Source organism: Loxodonta africana, chromosome 4 (genome assembly GCF_030014295.1).
Source record: "Loxodonta africana isolate mLoxAfr1 chromosome 4, mLoxAfr1.hap2, whole genome shotgun sequence".
NCBI classification, from domain to species: Eukaryota; Metazoa; Chordata; class Mammalia; order Proboscidea; family Elephantidae; genus Loxodonta; species Loxodonta africana.
The window spans coordinates 132,999,115-133,020,935 of NC_087345.1; positions in this window are offsets into that span (position 1 = coordinate 132,999,115).

Below are 21,821 nucleotides of genomic sequence, written 5' to 3' on the forward strand. Positions count from 1 at the left end.
AGGTGAATTGACACAGTGGCTGCAACAATGAGCTCAAGCATAACAACAATTGTAAGGATGGCGCAGGACCGGGCAGTGTTTCGTTTTGTTGTGCATAGGGTTGCTGTGAGTCGGAACCAATTCGATGGCACCTAACAACAACAACAACATGAGTCGGAATCAACTCGAAGGCAACCGGTTTGGTTTCTTTCTTTTTTTTTTTTTGAATCCCCAGAACAGTTCCCTGAGTTATATAAACAGTTTATACTCAGCTACTAACTGAAAGGTTGATTTTTCAAATCCACCCAGTGCCACTGAGGAAGAAATTTCTGGCAATCTACTTCCATAGATTATAGCTATTGAAAACTCTAAGGAGCACAACTCTGTTTGGACACACACAGGTCATCAAGTGTCAGAATCGACTTGATGGCTACAGGCTTTGTTTTTGGTTTTTATTCCCAGAATAAAGTACCAGATCTGACATGTTCCTCAAAATCAAAGAATGAATGAGATGAAGTGACATGGGATAATAAAGATGGGAGAAAAAAACATGGTAATAAAACTGAGGAGAAGGTGAATCAAAGAGTTGAGAAGTAAAAGTAACTAGCCCTAAAATATTAGTCATACGATCCCCAAAAAACTCAAAATATCTTTGGACGTAGAATATAACTTTGCCTCAGAAGACTTTGGTCCACTTTGAACATCACATGCTAAAACATATGCTTCGTGCAAACCACTTGGTAGCTTTCCATCTTGAACAGAATCTGATCCTGTGACATATTCCCACAATAAAAGAGGTTCTTGGGCAATTTCCTTGACACATTGGAAGAATAGTTCCTCTTACTGCTTTTACCCAGCTATGGGTTTAAATGAGTGGGGTCATCTAACATTGTTCTGAAATACAAAGAATTCTATCATGCCATATTTTGTTTCTACAGATTTTGGAAGATGCTGTTCTCATCAGAATCCTTTGTCCACTGTGGTAATTTACATCCTGCTCCTGAATTCCTGTTTTCTCACCAGCTGTTTTTGTGAGTTCAGACTATGATTACTTTTGGACTTATAATCCGCATTCCACCTTCACCCTACTCACTACCCAAAGTAAAATTTTTGAGGTCTATAAGACATGTAGAAATATCTTCTGAAGCCCAGGAAATATATTTCCTACAAAAAAAGTGCTAGAAATATTTTCATGCATTCTATATTACAATTTCTTTGCAATTATTTCCTTAAGATAAGGATAATTTCCAGGTGTGGAATGACTGATCGGAAAAAAAAAATGGGTATTTAAATATACTGTACTTTGTGGTGGTGGTGAAGAGCCCTGGTGGCTCAGTGGTTAAGAGCTCGGCTGCTAACCAAAAGGTCGGTAGTTTGAATCCACCAGCCACTTTTTGGAAACCCTATAGGGCAGTTCTACTCTCTCCTCCAGAGCTGCTATGAGTCAGAATCGACTCGAAGGCAAGGTATTTTGTGGTGTAGTGGTTAAGTGTTACGGCTGCTAACCAAAAGATCAGCAGTTCAAATCCACCAGGCACTCCTTGGAAACCTTATGGGGCAGTTCTACTCTGTCCTGTAGGGTCACTATGGGTCAGAATTGACTCAACAGCAATGGGTTTGGTTTTTTAGTATTTTGCAATTAGAAAAATATGTTAATAACAAAAGATTTGCAAACTACAGAAACCAAAGAGGACTAAGCCAAAGAGAGAATACATATATAATATTAACACCCAGAGAAAAGTACTTCTCACTGAAAATTTGAAATATAATTTTATAGTATATTTTCTATTAGCATATAGTATTTTAAATAAAATTAAGAAAATTAATATCATACTGTACATATTGGTTATTACCTATACAGTTCATTTTATTGCATATTCATTTATGATTTTTTTTATTATCTATGTTGACTTCTATCATCTAGATATACTCAAATAGGTTTCAATAAGACCCTATTGGGAAGTTATTTAATTTTTTAACATTTTAATTATCTTAATAATCTTGCAAATAAATTATATATCATAGGTCTGATAAACGAATTAATACCTTTCATTAATACCAAAGCTATAGCCCAAATGATATTTTAGTGTTTTTAGATTAGCATTTTAAATGCTGTTAAGATTGAATAATGATAGTCAAATGGTTAGTTCATTTAATTGAATGCTTATTTTATTCATACATTTTTAATATTTCTGTTTAACATTTAGAATAATATATCTTTATATTCTAAATATAGTATTGCCTCTTGTCACATATGTTGCATTTTTTTCGCTTTTTAAAATGCTTTAATTTTTTCTGTTTAATATAGTATTTGGTAAGACAAAAATGTCTAACATATATGCAAGTTACCAAGCATAATATAACAAGCACAGGTAAACCCACCATTCAACCAGGAAGCTCTTTATCAACCATTTTTTCTCCCTTTGTTTTCCTCCTGTCTTTCATCTATCTGCTACCACCTCCAGAGGTAACTTGTATCCTGAATTGTGTATTTCTACTTACGTTCCTTCCTAAAATAGTTTTAATGTGTGTGCGTGTGTGTTATATATGCATAAATAATGTGTTGTTTAGTTCTGCTTGTTCTTAAGCTTTATAAAATATCACATTGCAGTTAGAGTTCTGGGGCTTGCTTTTATCTTTAAATATTATATTTCTAAGCTTCATCTTTGTTGGTACAATAAACCTCATTGCCATCGAGTTGATCCTGACTCATAGCGATCCTATAGGACAGAGTAGAACTGCCGCATGGGGTTTCCAAGGAGTGGCTGGTGGATTGAACTGCCACCTTTTGGTTAGCAACCGTAGCTTTTAACCATTGCACCACCAGGCCTCCAAATATTATATTTCTAAGCTTTATCTTTGTAGGTACAATAGCTGGCTATAGTTAATTCAGTTTTTGCCCATGTAAAAATATTATCTTATATAAATATTCCCAATGAATTTACCTATTATTCCGTCAATAGTCAGTTGGATATTTTATTACTGTTACCAAATGTGCTGGTATAAATATTCTTGCACATGTCTCCTGGTGCCTATTTGTAGGAGTTTACCTAGAGTCTATAGGTAGGAATGAAATTACCAGGTCCCAGGATCTCCATATTTTCAGCTTTACCAGATGGGATGAAATCCATCAGCAATGTATATGTATTCCCAGTGATCCACAGCCTCTCTAACTTCGAAACATTCAGAGATCTTAACTTCTGCCAACTTAAAAAATATAAAACCTTACCTCATTGTTATTTTAATTTTCTGCTCCCTAAATATTAATGACTTTGAGCATCTCTTCATATATTTAATGAACACATCTTTGTTTTCTTCTGTGATGGTCTGGTCAAGTCATCAGCCCATTTTGCCTGTTTTTCTAAACATATACATACTTTAAAAAATATAATTCAAATACTAATTCGTAGCTATAATTTGTGTTGCAAATATGTACTCCAAGTTTCTGACTTTTTTCACTTTTTAAGTGGCGTCTTTCAAAGAACAGTTCTTAATTTATCGGCCATTGTCTTTAATGATTAATACTTTTTGCATTTTAAGAAAAACTTATTTTCCCAAAAACCAGATGAATATTCTTCTTTACCTCCTAAATATTATAAAGTGTTGCTGCAATATTATAAAATTACAATATTATAAATACTATAAAGTGCCTACAAATTTCCAAATTAGATATTTTTATGCATGGTATAAGATATGAATCTCATTTCTTTTCCCAAATAGGTAATTAATTTTCCCAGTATTATTTATTGTAGAGTCTTTCCTTCCCATGGTGATTTGCACTGCCATCTATACCATATATTGTAGTTTTATAGAGTGAGAGACTCTATGAGGACACTCTACTTTGTTCTGATTATCAATTTTCATACCCTTACACCAATGCCTCACTGTCTTAATTACTTTAGCTTTCTAATAAATTTTCATATGTATCAGAAAATGTGCATGAAATTAGTCTTTTTATTCAGAAATATTTTGGCTGTTCTTACTCTTTACTTCTCTATATAAACTTTGGAATCTGCTTAACAAGTTCCTAAAATCACAAGCTGGAACTTCCATAGACACCGAATGTATAGGCTAGAGAGGGTAGAATTAAAATCTTAGCAACATGGAAGCTTCTTATTACTGAATTTGCTATATATTCTCATTCAAATATTCTTTACTGTCACTCAGTAATATCTAATCTTTTGAATACAGATCTTACTTATTTTCATTAAATTATTGATTTGTTATCAATGATTTTGTTCCCATTAAAAATGGTGTCTCTTTTAAATTACATTCACTGTTATTGAAATAGAAAAATTATAATGTAATTATAATGCATAATAATAACAATATTACACATTACAATAATTATTATTCTTTTTTATTATTATTATTATTGTGGTGCATTGAAATTTTAACCAGGCACATTGCCACCCTTCTTATTATATCTAAAAATATGTTGGATATATTATAAAGCAAAAAATTGTATATAAAATAAAAACAATTTGGCTTCTTCCTCTACAATTCTTATGCTTTTAATTTCTTTTTCTTGGTTTATTGTACTGGCTAGGATCTCCAGCACAATGTTAAATTGAAATAATGACAGTGGACATCATTTTCCCTGCCTTGATTTAAAGGGGATGCTCTGAATGGTCTCATTTTAGGGTTATGCTTCTTTTCTGTTTTTGTTGGATACCACTTAGAGGGGGGACTTTATTTCTATTATTTTACTAAAAGTTTTTTTTTTTTTTTACCATGAATAGGTATTGAATTTTATGAAATTATTTTCCTAAATATGTGAAATCGTTGTATGGATTTTCCCCCTGAGTATATTAATATGGTACATAATATTTATAGATTTTTCTATTGTCATACCAAACTTATCTTAACAAACCTAAGGTTTATTGACTTTTTAAGTATTTCACATGCTAATTTTAATATAGTTTTTACATCACTTTGAAAGTGTCACAAACTTACAAAAAAGTAAGAGAGAGAACCCAAGATGGAAACCAGTCTTTTTATAAGCGAATCTCAGAAGTGACATTCCATCATTTCTGCTCTATTCTATTAATTAGAATTGAATCACTAAGGCCAGCCCACACTCAAGGGGAGGAAATTACACAAGTTTATGAATACCAGGAAGCAGGGATCAACCGGGATCAGCATAGAGGCTGCCTGCCACAACATGCTCTCTGGGCCTCAATGATATATGTCTCTCCCACATGCAGAATACACTTATCCCCTTCCAAGGCAGGTTGCCAAAGTCTTTGCCCATCATAGAATCAGCTCATATCCAGAGTTTCATCATCTAAATCAGACTTATGTGTAGAGGAGGCTCCTCTGGTGTGTTTTGTTAAGCTCAGCTCTGTAAGTACAGTCCCTTTTATCTATAGAACTCTGAAACTAAAGAGACAAGTTATACCCCCCTGAACCCAACATACAATGGTTAAACCCGTAAACCCGTTGCCATCAAGTCGATTCCGACTCATAGTGACCCTATAGGACAGAGTAGAACTGCTCCATAGAGTTTCCAAGGAGCACCTGCAGATTCGAGCTACTGATCTTTTGCTTAGCAGCCATAGCTCTTAACCACTATGCCACCAGGGTTTCCAATGGTTGAACAGGCACAGGATAACTGCTGTAGACATTCTTGTTCAAAAGGGGGGGCAAATACAAGGCACACAGGAGTCATTGATCCATACCCATTCCAAAAGCCAGCCAGGTAAATGTTGGAAAACCCTTGATTAAGCCTTAAACCCTGGAAATGGTTCTCCACTCTGAGCTCTTGGTTCTGTCCTCTGAACTATCCTTCATTTTTTTAATGAAAGGCAGGTGTGTTTGCCACTGAGTAATTTTCTGAGACTGCACAAACATTGCCAGCTTGGACTAAATGGGGCAAAGACAACACAAAATAAAAGACATCTTTGGATCCCCAAACATTCTTGGTTTCGTTTTTAGATCGTGCTATCCTGACCATACCCTGGGTTTTATCTTTACTCTGAAGTCATTTTTTAATTTTGACCTTTTTTTTTTTGCCATCTGGAAAGACTGAGAATATTCAAAACCATCAAGTCTCAAGTCCTTGAAGCTTAACAGGTCTTCTTTTAATTTTCCTCTCTCTTCTCACATTTTATGATAAACAGAAGAAATCAGGTAACAATTTCAACACTTTGGTTGGAAATCTCCTTAGCTAAATCATCTGGTTCTTTAGGTACATATTCCACCTTCTATATAACTGCAGGAGAGAGTCTTGCTACACTTTCTGCCACTACATAACAAGGATTCCTCTTCCTCCAGTATGAATAACATTTTTCTCACGTCCCACCAAACTCTCACATTCAGCATTCTCAAAGTCCAAAATACTGCAAACGGGAAGTTCAAGGTACTTTTAACTCACTAACACTGTCCTCAAAGTCCACTCATTTGTTCCAGAACCACTCCCACTTTTTAGATTTTTAAGATCATCCCCCACTTTCAGTGCCAGATCTGTGTTAACAATTGCTGCATAACGAATTTCCCCAAAACACAGCAGTTTAAAATAACAGACATGTATTATCTCAGTTTATGTGGATCAGAAATTCAGGCAAGATTTAACTGGGTGCTTTGGCTCAAGGTATCTCATGAAGTTGAAGTCAGCCAGGCTGTGGTTTCTTTTTACATAATAAGGATCTCTTTTCCTTGAATTTCCAATAATATTTATATCACTTTCCTGTAAACACTCACCCACAGCTTTATCAAAACCATAAGGCTTCTATTAACAGCTTCTTCAAGACACTTTAAGTTTTCATTACACTCCCTCAAAAGTGCCTGGTTCAAAAGCCACTTCCATATGGCTGCACCCATCTTCACGATACCAAAATAGGTTTTCAAATGTGTTTGCGTAGAGGTCTGCAAACTATCCTCTTACAGTTTAAAAGTATAGCCAGGAATTGGTCTGGAGTAGAAGTTAGTTTATTCTATGGTTGCCCTTAGTGGACTAAAGACTTTATCTCTGGAGATACCTTCTGTTTGTCTACCTGCTTGACTTTCCTTTGTGCTGATCCCAGAGAGAGTCTGTCTCTTACAGCTCTCCCAGCTGTATTCCACCGTTCTTTTTACTAGGTAAGGAGTCTTGGTGGTGCAATGGCTAAAGCAATCGGCTGCTAACTGAAAGGTTGGCAGTTCAAAATCACCAGTGACTCCGTGGGAGAAAGATGTGGCAGTCTGTTTCTGTAGAGATGTACAGCCTTGGAAACCCTGTGGATCACTATGAGTCAGAATCCACTCTATAGCAGTGGGTTTGGTTTTGGGTTAGTCAACTGGATGGTGGGAGCTGGGGGAGGGGAATGCGTTCTTTGGCGTTCTGATTAAGCTTCAGCCTCAGGCAAGCACTGCAAATCTGGGACTTGGAGGTATGGCCTTCGCAAGTGTCTCTGTCCCTCCTCAAGATGTAATGTGTGGTGTGGCATGTATTCCAGACCCTCTCTCAGAGGAAGGCCTTCTTTTGTCATTCCCTTCCCCAATTGCAATGGACTTTCGCCAAGGCCATCAGGCCACAGGTTTTGGTAACACCTCCTCTGCAGATTAAGTCTGTTTTAGTGTACAGGAGAAAGCGCACATGGGTCTATGGCTCCAGGCTGAATTACGGCAGTGACTTCTATTTCCCTTCTCCAGCCAGCTCCATAGGAAAATGATTCTCAGGATTCTCTCCAGTCTCACTTGTGAGTGCGTGGTGGGGTTCCTAGAGGAAAAAAAAAAAAAAAAACCCTGCAAGAAGGCACAAATTTCTACATCTGCAGACCCCAGGGGCTTCACACTCTCATGCTTATGCTCACTTCACTTTTAGGAATTTATTTAAAATTTCTAGCTCAATTTTCTGATCAGTTTATACCATGTCTATCAGTACCTGTCCCAGGTAAGCAATTGCTCAGACCCTGTGTCTCCTTGCAGGTGCCTGTCTCTTTACAGCTTTTGAGTTAGTTGTTTACCCTATAACCTCACTGCTCTGAGGAGCTCAAGAAAAGATTAATTTTCAGTTCATCCATATTTTTTCTTATTGTCAGGATGGGAGCAACACTCTTTCCAGCTCTCTCAATCTCTGAGGTGAACCTACGCATAATTGTTACTCTGCTACCATACTGAATTATTTTATTATTTGTAGGTTTAAAAATTTGATTCTTTTTATATTTGATTCTGGGTAGGCAATAAAATCACTTTCAAGTTTTGTTTTTAGGTGATGTCAAGTCAGTTCCAACTCATAGTGACCCTATGTATGAAATACCTCATGGTCCTATGCCATCCTCACAATCATTGTTATGCTTGAGCCCATTGTTGCAGCCACTGTGTTAATCTGTCTCCTTGAGGGCCTTCCTCTTTTTCGCTGACCCTCTACCAAGCACGGTGTCCTTCTCCAGGGACCAATCCCTCCTGATAACATGTTCAAAGTATGTGAGACATAATCTCACCATCCTTGCTTCTAAGGAGAATTCTGGCTGCACTTTTTCCAAGACAGATTTGTTCATTCTTTTGGCAGTCCATTGTATATTTAATATTCTTTGCCAGCACCATAATTCAAAGGTATCGATTCTTCTTCGGTCTTATTCATTGTCCAACTTTCACATGTATGTGAGGCGATTGAAAACACCATGGCTTGAGTCAGAAGCGCCTTAGTTTTCAAGTAGTGACCATTTTAACTTCTCCTGTACAAGTTGTATATCTCTAACTTCATTTTCTTGTTAAATTTCATTAGCTAATACTTTCCATACAATGTTATATGTTCATAGATATCAACAGCATCCTAGTCTTCTTCTTGACTTTAGTTTGAATTCCTTCAATGTTTCTTTAGTAAGCATAAATGCTGACTTTTGGAAAAGAAAAACATATAAAAGATGTTTCCAAAGATTACTATGTATTTGCATTTTAGAAAAAACCACTACTGGCTGATACATTTTCTCATATGATACTTCAGTGTGTATGGAGATACTGGATGAATACAAATAATAAATTTTTTTCTAACATTGAACCTCATAAATCCCATCTAGTCATGTTGTGTCATTGTGTTGCTGAAATTTGTATGCTAATAACTTATTTAGGTAAATGAGATTGGTCTACAATTTTTATTTTTTAATATTTTATTTTGAAATAATTATAGACTCACAGGAAGTTGCAGAAATAGTACAGAGAGTTCTGTGTGCCCTTCACGCAGTTTCCCCCAATGGTAATATTTTATATGACTATAGATCAATATCAAAACTAGAGGATGGACATTGATACAGTACTGTTAAACAGAGTACAGATATTATTCTGAATTCACCAGTTTACATATGCACTCATGTGTGTGTAGTGTGTAGCTGTATACAATTTATAAAAATATATATATATTTTTTTAGAGGTTAGTGTTACCTCCTCCTTATAATCACCTTCACCACAAAGGAACTCCCTTATACTACTCCTTTATACTACTATACTACTTCTTATACTACTATACTACTTGTACTACTCAGTGAATATCCCACAGGTACTTAAAAAGAATGTTTCTTCTGCTTTTATAGGACTGTTACGTAAATGCCAACCAAATTCTACTAGTTGGTAGTGTTGTTCGGTTCTTTCATAACTGTGCTTATTTTCTGTCTGGTAGTTCTATCAGTTGCTGAGAAGGGTAGTGAAATTCCCACATCAAATTGTGGATTTTTCTATTTCTCCTTTCAGTTTTATCAGTTTCTGCTTCTTGCTTGTTGAATTTCTGTTGTTCGGTGCATCAAATTGCTATGTCTTCTTGGAGTATTGACACTTTTATTATTATATAATGTCTCACCTTTTCCCTAATAGTTTTCTTTGCACTGAGTGTATTTTCTTTGATACTAACATAGCCACTCCTGCTGTAAAAAAAAAAAAAAATTATTTGCAAAATGTATCTTTTTTCCTTTGACTTTCAAAATATATATGTCATTATATTTCCAGTGAGTTTCCTGTAGACAGAATATATTTAGGTCATCTTATAATCCATTCTATTATTCTATCTTTTTAATTGATGAGGACAGTCTATTTACATTTAATGTAATTATTGATATGTTAGCTCTTAAGTCTGCCATTTTATTATTTGTTTCCTGGGTTTTCTGTCTGTTTTTTATTCCTCTCTTCCATATTTCTTGCTTTCCTGTGGGTTACTTGAACATCTTTTGAGAATTCCATTTTGATTCATCTGTACTTTTATATATTTAAAAAAAAAGTTGCCATTGAGTCGATTCCAACTCATAGCAACCCTATAGGACAGAGTAGAGTTGCCCCATAGAGTTTCCAAGGAGTGTCTGGTGGATTTGAACTGTGACCTTTTGGTTAGCAGCCATAGCTCTTAACCACTACACCACCAGGGTTTCCAGTTTTATATATATGTGTATACATATATATTATATAAACAAAAAAACTCTGTTGCCATCGAATTGATCCCTGCTCATAATGGCCCTATAGGAAAAAGGTTTAATCTCTAAAATATATAGGAAAATCCAACACCTCTACAAAAAAAAGACAAATAATCTAATTAAAAATGGGCAAAGAATATAAACAGACACTTCACCAAAGAAGACATTCAGGTGGCTAACAGACACATGAGGAAATACTCAAGATCAGTAGTCATTAGAGAAATGCAAATCAAAACCATAATGAGATACCATCTCACCCTGATATTACTGGCACTAATCAAAAATAATAATAATAACAAATGTTGGAGAGGTTGAAGGGAGATTAGAGCTCTTATGCACTGCTGGTGGAAACGTAAAATGGTACAATTTTGGAAAATGATACGATGTTTCCTTGAAGATTTAGAAATAGAAATACTATACAATCCAGCAATCCTATTCGGAGAAATATAGCCAAGAGAAATAAGAGCCATCACACAAATAGAATGAAGAAAACTAAAGATGCAGGGAAAAGATTAGATCAAAGGACTAATGGACCACAACTACTACAGCTTCTGCCAGACTGAACCCATAGCACTGCGAAGAATGGAAATTCCAGAATACTGAATGGTGCTTGTGAGGAACCTATTCATAGACCAAGAGGCAGTAATTGGAAGACTGAAATGGGATACTGCATGAATAAAATCAAGAAAGGTGTGGCTCAGGGTTGTGTCCTTTCACCATACTTATTCGATCTGTATGCTGAGCAAATAATCCGATAAACTGGACTATATGAAGAAGAATGGGACATAAGAATTGGAGGAAGACTCATTAACAACCTGTGATAGGCAGATGATACAACCTTGCTTGCTGAAAACGAAGAGGACTTGAAGCACTCACTGATGAAGATCAAAGATTACAGTCTTCAGTATGGATTACACCTCAACATAAAGAAAACAAAAATCCTCACAACTGGACCAATAAGGAACATCATGATAAATGGAGAAAAGATTGACATTGTCAAGCATTTCATTTTACTTGGATCCACAACCAATGCCCATGGAAGCAGCAGTCAGGAAATCAAATGATATATTGCATTGGACAAATCTGCTACGAAAGATACCTTTAAAGTGTTCAGAAGCAAAAACATCACTTCGAGAACTAAGGCATGCCTGAACCAAGTCATGATATTTTCAATCACCTCATATGGGTGGGAAAACTGGATAATAGATGAGGAAGACCAAAGAAGAATTGATGCCTTAGAATTATGGTGTTGGTGCAGAATACTGAATATGCCATGAACTGCCAGAAGAATAAATAAATCTGTCTTGGAAGAAATACAGCCAGAGTGCTCCTTGGAAGCGAGGCTGGTGAGACTACGTCTCACATACTTTGGACACGTTATCAGGATGGGCCGATTCCTCTAGGAGGACATCATGCTTGGTAAAGTAGTCAACAAAAAAGAGGAAGACCATTGATGAGATGGATTGACACAATGGCTGCAACAATTGTGAAGATGAAGCAGGACCAGACAGTGTTTTGTTCTGTTGTGCATAGGGTCACAATGAGTCGGAACCGACTCAACTGCACCTAACAACAACAACATAGGGCAAACCATAACACACATGAGCAATGTGCTTCTTAGTTCAATCATATGTACAAGACTATCTTAGTTATCTAGTGCTGCTATCAAAGAAATACCACAAGTGGGTGGCTTTAACGAACAGAAATTCATTATCTCACAGTCTAAGAGGCTAGAAGTCCGACTTCAGGGTTCCAGCTGAACTCAGGGTGTCAGCTCCAGGGAAAGGCTTTCTCTCTCTATCGGCTCTGAGAGGAAGGTCCTTGCCATCAATTTCCCGCAGTCGAGGAGCTTCTCAGAACACGGACCCAGGTCCAAATGATGCACTATTCTCCTGGCCCCTGTTTCTTGGTGGTATGAGGCCCCTCTGTCTGTCTGCTTGCTTCTCTCCTTTATATCTCAAAAGAGATTGACTGGAGACACAACCTAATCTTGCAGACTGAGTCTTGCCTCATTAACATAACTGCCTGTAATCCTGCCTCACTAACATCATAGAGGTAGGATATACAGCACACAGGAAAATCACATCAGATGACAAAATGATGGACAATTGCTCAATACTAGGAACCATGGCTTAGTCAAGTTGACACATATTTTGGGGGGACACAATTTAGTCCATGACAAAGACTAAATGGGCACACTGGCTCAAAAGTGAAGACGAGAAGGCAGGAAGGAACAGGAAAACTGGATGACTGAAAACAGGGAACCCAGGGTGGAGAAGGAGAGAGTGTTGACACATCCGAGGATTGGCAACCAATGTCACAAAACAATTTGTATAGTAATTGTTTAACGAGAAACCAATTTGCTATCTAAACTTTCACCTAAAGCATGATTTAAAAAAAAAAAGAGAGAGAAAGAAAAACATGAATAAGCAGTAAGTTGTCAGTTATAGGTATGGACATGGGCATGATAGGACCTTAATAGTTTTCCATGCTTCAAAAACCTATGAGAGTCATTAAACTGTTTTTCCTTTGGCTCAACCTTTTTGAGATCATTTTACTTATCACATGATACACTGGAATAGCTTAATTTTCATTTTTAAATCAAAGGCTATTTCAAGTAATCTAGACTGAATGTAAGTAATCATTTGGTTATTCATTTTATAAATTACATGCACACCTCCACAATTATCTTTGATTTAAATGTCTTTTCTCATGTACTGAATCCACTGAAAGAACAAATATGTCACGAAGAACAACAAGATATGTTGTTCAAAGCAAAATAATCAAGAGTATCATGCTAACGATTGCTTTTTCATTCAAGGATGAAAGAGTGTTTAGGATACTTTGCCTGTGTATTTGTTTAGGAAAAAAGTCCTTAATATCCCTCTGCCCTTGAAGTTTTTAAAGAGATTTCTTTTTTAAAAATTCTTGCTAACTTCATTCATAACAGGGCCACCTCCTAAGTATCCTTTTTGTATCACTTCAGACTCAAAGTTGGGACCATCTCTGATATGTCTATTTGTCTTTCTTATAGATGAAGCTGATCTGAGATTGAGGTTAGCGGACGGAAGCAATCGCTGCTCAGGGAGAGTGGAGGTGAACTTCCACGGATTGTGGGGGACCGTGTGTGATGATGGTTGGGACTCAAAAGCTGCTGCTGTGGTGTGCAGGCAACTTGGATGTCCATCTGCTTTCTTTCTTCCTGGAGCTGTTAACAGCCCTGCTACTTATAAACCCATTTGGCTGGATGATATTTCCTGCCATGGCAATGAGTCAGCTCTCTGGAATTGCCGTCACCGTCTGTGGGGAAACAATGACTGCAGACACAATGAGGATGTCATGATGACCTGTTTTGGTAAGAGCCCAAGGCTGTGATATCATTGGAAGAAAGGAATAATTTTTTTAATTAGAATATGTATAAAAAGAGACAGGCCAATCATATCCTGGAGAGAATTTTCTCTGGTTATAAGAAACTTCTGTTACTCCTCAAATCATCCCACTCTAGTTTTATCCTGGACTACTCTCCTAACAAATCCAAGGTACATTTAGAGTTTTAATATTTTTTGATTGCTCAGCAGCATTCCACACATTGACCTGTTCCTTCTTAAAATCTTTTTCAAGTTTCTTCTTGACACTGTATCATAGTTTTCCTTTCTTTCTCCATGGTCACTCATTCTCAGTATTATTTTCCCACTTTACCTGTTCTTCAATTACCAAAACATGGATTTTACCACAACTAAGCCCCTGATCTTCTTCTCACTATACACTCTATCTGTCAATAATGACCTCTGATCTTCTTCTCACTGTACACTCTATCTGTCAATAACGACCTCTGATCTTCTTCTCGCTGTACACTCTATCTGTCAGTAATAACCTCTACTTTCATAGCTTCAGACTAGCCCATCTCAATTAAAACTCCAGCCCAGGTATCTCTTTAAGAGCTCTACATACATATATCCAACTGCCTATGAGATGTCCAGAAACCTTAGTGATTAAGAGCTACCGCTGCTAACCAAAAGGCTGGCAGTTTGAATCCACTAGGAATTCCTTGGAAACTCTATGGGGCAGTTCCACTCTCCTTTAGAGTCGCTATGAGTCAGAACTGACTTGGCAACAATGGGTTTATGAGAAGTCCACAATGTATCCAAACCTAAGCATGTCCAAAAGTAAACTTTATCTTCCCTCTTCTCATCCTCCAATCTTCCTAAGCTCACTAAATGGCCCCATCTCCCACTCAGTTGGCTCAAGTCAGAAATGTAGGGGTCTTCTTTAAGTTCTTCCTTTCCCTGTTAGCACCCTACATTCACTATATCGCCAGAATGAAATGATTTCACCATTTTGGTATTAATTAATGTGGCTTCTCTTATTCATCTCCATTGCTATCAGTGTGAATCCAGCCACTCTCATCCACCACCTGTACCAGTATAGCAACTTCCTCACAAATAGCCTCTCTGCCTCCATTATTACTCCTCCCTAATCCATTCTCCCCATTGCAACTGAAATGATAATTTTTTAAAGCACATTCCGTTGGCTTTAAAGTAAAACACAAAATTTCTAAGATGCTCTACAAGCTGCTACTATTCTCCACTTTTCTCTTTTAGCTCTGCTCTTTTCTTTCATGCGCATGATATTCTCTCTCCCACCTCAAGACATTGAGATATTCTGTTCCTCTGCTTAGAAAAAAAAAAAAAAAAACTTCTGTCTCCTTTATTTCTCTTAGATAAATTTTATTAATCATCCTTCAGGTATCATTTAAAGAGAACTTCCTCAGGGAAGCCTTCCCCAGACAATATTATGCTCTATTATATGGTATTACAACACTCTATCCTAATCCTTTATTGTGTTTGTCATATTTTAATTATTTGATTAATTTCTCTTCTTCACAGCAATATATAAATTCCGGAAGGACAGAAACCATTTGTTTTTACACTGCTTTATGCCTAATAATTAGTACAGTTTCCAGCAATTTCAGATGATCAATATATATTTGTTTATGTTTTAACTGATCGATTTGTTAGTTAGAAGTTCGGGGAGGTAAGGGAGGCATGAAAGACATCATCTATCTTAGTTCTTATTCTTAGAATCCAATTTTTCTTTATTCCACTTGTTAAGCTTAGAATGACAGGAAGCTACTAGGTTTTTTAATTTCTATCCCCCATTTGCTGACAAAGTTCTTCCAAAACAGTGGATAATAATCTGAAAGAATTGAAAGCCATTGAGTGGCTCAAAACCAAGAAAAGTACTTAGAACCCACTGTGAGGTCTTTTTATTTCCCCATTCACTCTTCTACGAACATCCATAGACTTCTAAACTCTGATGAGTGCTTGTAAAGAAAGATACAGATTACTAAAAGATTATTTAACAGGAGAATTTATGTAGTGTGGGCATTCAGAATAAACATCACTGAGAAACAAATTTTCAGGGAAGAGCATTTCAGGCGGTTGGATGACCACAGTGTTCCTGAAGTAGGAATAGAAAGAACACTGTTGTGACTAGAGCTTAATGAGCAAGGTGAATGATAAATGAAATGGCTGAGAGCTAAAGCAAGAGACTGGGGAGCCATGGTAAGAATTTTAGACTTTATGCTAAATGCAAGGAGTATTATTTGAAAGCTTTTATACAGAGAATTATCATAATAATATTTAATTATTAAAATAGTATGCTAACTGACTGAATGGAGAATAGATTAGAGGGAACTAAACTTAGACATGGAGCTCTGGTGGTGCAGTGGTTACGAATTTGACTGCTAGCCAAAAGGTTAGCAGTTTGAACCCACCAGCTACTCCTTGGAAACCCTATGGGGCAATTCCTCCGGGTCTTACAGGGTGAATTTGAGTCAGAATTGACTTGTGGTAATGGGTCTGGTTTTTGGTTTTACGCTTAGGTGAAGAGAAGCAAGTTAAGCTCTTAAAGGAGTCCAGGTAAGAGATAGTGGTGGTTAGTACTTGGGTTGTGATAGTAAAAGAGAGATAAGTGGATAGGTTGAGTTATCTTTACAAAGTAGGATTGATAGTACCAGGAGATTTAAAAATACAGGTGAGAGAGAAAGAGGAGTAAGAATTCTCCCCAAGTTTCTTATGTGTGCAACCAGGTGAATGGATGGTGGTACCAATTAAAAGAAAGATGATTATGTCAGTTTCAGACCATTTCTTAGGTACTTGGGAGGTATATAGGTGGATATTACCACTGGGACATCTCAGAAGAAAGGTTTGGACTGGAGATATAAATCTGGTAGTTGTCAGTATTATCAGTAGTACTTGATACTGTTGATAATACTTGATAGTAGCCTTTGGAATAATTGATAAACTCTTCGGAGATTTTAGAGGAATTGAGATGGATATATTTCTGTGGTTTGCAAATTTACTATGAAAGGCAAATTCCAAGGAATTTTGATGACGAACATTTTATTTTGATGTAGAAATACCATAGTGTTATTTTTTTAATTCTATCGTTTTAACCTAAAAATGTCTTTTAGTTGTTATAAGGATTTAAAAATTTTTTTTTCTCCTCAAGACAAAATGGGAAAGATCAAAGTGCCAGGTTACAATTTCCAATATGAGATAATGGTACACTTATTTTACACGGATGCGTCTGTTTATAAACATTGCTAAATATATTTCTGCTTATGTTTAATAATTTTAGCATACAACAAATTTTACATATAATTAAATTTTTTAAATTCTGTTTTGTAAAAGAAGCTTGAATATTTATTATTCATTTATTTTGGTATTTCTGTCCATAGCCAAAAAAAAAACCAAACCCATTGCCATCGAGTCTATTCCAATGCATAGTGATCCTATAAGACAGAGAGGATCTGCCCCATAGGGTTTCCAAGGACCAGCTGGTGGATTTGAACTGCCAACTTTTTGGTTAGCAGCCAAGCTCTTAACCATTGTACCACCAGGGCTCCTGAAAGTGGAGTAGATTCAATAATTTGGCTAGATTACTTAAATTTGCAAACATCATTCATTCAATTCTTCCAGTTACCTAGGATCTAGGAAGCAATATCAGTAGCAGAATTAGCAATGGTTGGTTTTGTATTTTCAATACTTTTAAGTGACAACAAATGTCCTCAGGTCATCACTGTGAAACAAAATATCAAATTCTTGCCAAAATATTGGCTAGGTGAGAACAGGCCAGGGTGGTGCACAGGTATAAAAAAAGGGGGGAGCAAGTCTACTTTTGGCACTGCAGAGTTTAATGGGGGAATGAAGGAGTGAGGATGGGGTCTGTAGTCTAGAAGTTGATAAACAGTGTCAAAATAGTGTCAAAACACAGCTTATGGAGAGAGGGCACTACTCTGAGTGGAAAAGGGTACTTACTAAAGAAAGAAGTGATAGGTGACAAAGACATTATCTTTCTAGGGTCTTTTCATGTTATGTACTAAGTATTATGTACTAATGATAGATTTTGTGAGGGATAAGAAAAAAATAAACCTTATATATTTTATCCTCAAGAAACAAATGATCAACAGATGGTGCTGGCAAAACGGAATGTCCATCTGCAAAAAAATGAAACAGGACTCATACCCCACACCATACACAAAAACTAATTCAAAATGGATCAAAGACCTAAATATAAAGCCAAAACTATAAAGTTCACACCCACCCAAACAGGATCATTGCTAGAGGCCCTGATACACAAAATTAACAGGATACAAACCATAACCAATAACACACAAACTCCAGAAGATAAGCTAGATAACTGGGATCTTCTAAAAATTAAACACTTATGCTCATCAAAAGACTTAACACCAAAAGAGTAAAAAGAGAACCTACAGAATAGGAAAACATTTTTGGCTATTACAAATCAGACAAAGTTCTAATCTCTAAAATGTACAGGAAAACCCAACTCCTCTACAACAAAAAGACAAATAATCCAATTAAAAAAATGGGCAAAGGAAATGAACAGACACTTCACCAAAGAAGACTTTCAAGTGACCAACAGACACATGAAGAAATGCTCATGATCTCTAGCCATTAAGATATACAAATCAAAACCACAATGAGATACCATCTCACCCTGGCATTACTGGTACGAATCAAAAAACCAGGAAATAAGAAATGTTGGAGAGATTTCAGGGAGATTGGAACTCTTACGCACTGCTGGTGGGAATACAAAATGATACAATCATTTTGGAAAACAGTATGGTTCTTCCTTAGAAAGGTAGAAATACCATATGATTCAGCAATCCTACTCCTAGGAATATATCATAGAGAGATAAGAGTCATCACATGAATAGACATATGCACACCCATCTTCACTGCAGCATTGCTCACAGTAGCAAAAATGTGGAAACAACCTAGATGCCCACTAACAGATGAATGGATAAACAAACTATGGTACATATACACAATGAAGTATTATGCAATGGTAAAGAACAATGATGAATCTGCAAAGCATCTCATAACATGGATGTATCTGGAGGACATTATGCTGAGTCAAATAAGTCAATCACAAAAGGTCAAATATTGTATGAGACCACTACTGTAAAAACTCATGAAAAGGTTTACATGCAAAAAGAAACAATCTTTGATGGTTACAAGGGAGGGGGGCGGTGGGGATGGAAAACACCAGATAAACAATAGATAAGTAGTAACTTTGATGAGTAGTAAGACAGTACACAGTAAGGGGGAAGCCAGCACAACTTGTACGAGGCAAGGTCACGGAAGCTGCACAGATGTATCCAAACTCCTTGAGGGGCCATGGTCTCAGGGAATATCTAGCTTAATTGGCATAACATAGTTTATAAAGAAAGTGTTCTACACTCTACTTTGGTGAGTGCAGTCTGAGGTCTTAAAAGCCTGTGAGTGGCCATCTAAGATACTCCACTGGCCTCCCCCTTCGGGAGCAAGGAAGAACGAAGAAAACTAAAGAAACAATGGAAAGATTAGTCCAAAGGACTAATGGACCACAACCACCACAACCTCCACCAGACTGAGTCCAGTACAACTAGACTGCTCTGACAGGGATCACAACAAAGGGTCCTGGACAGAGCCGGAGGAAAATGTAGAACAAAATTCTAACTGACAAAAAAAGACCAGACTTAGTAGCCTGATTCAGGCTGGAGAAACCCTGAGAGTATGGCCCCTGAACACCCTTTTAGCTCAGTAATGAAGTCACTCCTGAGGTTCACCCTTCAGTAAAAGTTTAGACAGGCCCATAAAACAAAACAACAGACACACCAGCCCAGAAGCAAGGACTAGAAGGCAAGAGGGGACAGGAAAGCTGGTAATAGGAGCCCAAGGTCAAGAAGGGAGAACGTTGACATGTCGTGGGGTTGTTAACCAATGTCATAAAACAATGTGTGTACTAACTGTTTAATGAGAAACTAGCTTGTTCTGTAAACAAATGATATACTGGGCAAAGAGCATGCATGATATTGTTGTCATGTGTCACCGAGTCAATTCCAAGTCACAGTAACCTGTAGGACAAAGTAGAACTGCCCATAGGGTTTCCTAGGCTGTAATCTTTACAGGACCTGGTAGCTAGTTCTTTTCTCTCATGGAGCAAACTGCCGACCTTTCAGTTAGCGGCCAAGCACTTAACAATTGAGCCACCAGCACTCTCTAAGAACATGCGTATATACCACTTAAAAAAACATCGAAAGTGAATACATATTTCATACTAAATGGATTCCATTGATTTCTTTGTGTGTGTGTGTACACTTTTTTTCTGGAGGCAGTGGTATTTCAATGGTAGAGTTCTCACCTTCCATGCAGATAACACAGGTTCAATTCCCAGCCAATGCACCTCGTACACAGCCAGCACCCATCTGGTAGTGGAGGCTTGCATGTTGCTATGATGCTGAACATATTTCAGCAGAGCTTCCATACTAAGATGAACTAGGAACAAAGGCCTGGCATTCTACTTCAGAAAATCAGCCAGTGAAAATCTTAGGGACACAAACAGTCTGATCCACAACTGATCGTGCAGATGGCACAGAACTGAGCTTTGTTTTGTTCCATTGTATGTGGGCTCACCATGATTTAAGGAGCCGACTTGATGGCCGCTAACAGCAACAACAATTGACTGTGTTGTATAGTTTAATATAACACATTCTCTGATTTCACTTCCTGTTTTAGTTTCTAGATAGTAGTCAGAATCACAAAGGGGATACCTTGGCAATCAGAATATTCTAGGATATTAAAGTTCCCATTACATGAACTCAGTTTTATTTACAGATTTTTCAGCTACAGAAACTCAAGTTTGTCAAGGCAACCAGAAATTTATTTGATTCAGGACTTATGATGTTACAAAATTTATAATAGAATGACATATAAACAAGCCTCCAAATCATTATTTTACAATAAGAAATATAACCTACCAAATGGACCAGAATGTGTTTGATGGCTGGTCAGAACATACACACTTTACAGAAAAATTTATATACAAATGTATTATGTTTATTAAGAAATACTTAGGGAGAGTTAACCAAGAGCAAGAGAAATAAGAGATGTCAGTTAGAAGTAATGAATGGCCAATGTCACTAAATCTAGGCAATGAGAAACATCCACAACTTATAAATATACCTGCCAGGGTGGGATGGACTGGCACTGACTAGGGCTCACACTCACCCAGTTTCACATTGTCAAATTCTTGCTATCTGGCCTTCCTTTATCTCAACACTATGCTGGTGGTGCACTTTTTGTTGCGGTCTTCATCTTTTAACAAAAATTAAACAAATGCTTAAAAATTGCCAGACAGTGTGCAACATTCTTTTCCTTTTACAACATATTTTGGCCTTTACTTTTTGAGATTACAACCTTATCATTGTGATTATGGATTGTATGTTTCTAAAATATTTTAGTTACATGTACCTAAGTGGTCAGCCTTTCAATCCATGGATTTCCATTTCAAATAGTTCTTTATGAGAAGCTTACTTCAACCCTGTTTTTCTCCACTGGCTAAGGATCATAACATGGAAGGTTTCTCAATTACTTATATAATTTAGTACCCTGCAAAATACAGCATATAAAGTTCTCCCCCAGATTTCTCCTCAAATCTATTTCCTGGAAGACCTATTTTCCTCCAGTGGGCAGTAAATCTTCAAAGTTTAAGCCAAAAGATATGTACCTTAAGTGAATAAAACACATCATTTTTGTGAATTTCCTTTGTTCTAGAGCTGAAATAACAGTCATTTCTAGTAAATGAATTGAGAGGACAATATTATAGCATTAGAGCCACAAATCCTTGAGTTAAGAAGAAACATTCTATAGAAATAAGTAAATGAAAGATGTTTTCAGATCCAGGAAGCCTGAGTCTTCTTGGTCTCACTTATGACCTAGACCTATGTCTCTTTTGCAGATGAAAAGGATGTAGAGTTAAAGCTGGTGAATGGAAGTAACCAATGTGAAGGAGTCGTGAATATCAAAGTCTACGATCAGTGGGGCACTGTGTGTCATCATAAATGGGATACTAATGATGCTGCTGTTGTTTGCAATCAGCTGGGTTGCCCCTCTGTGA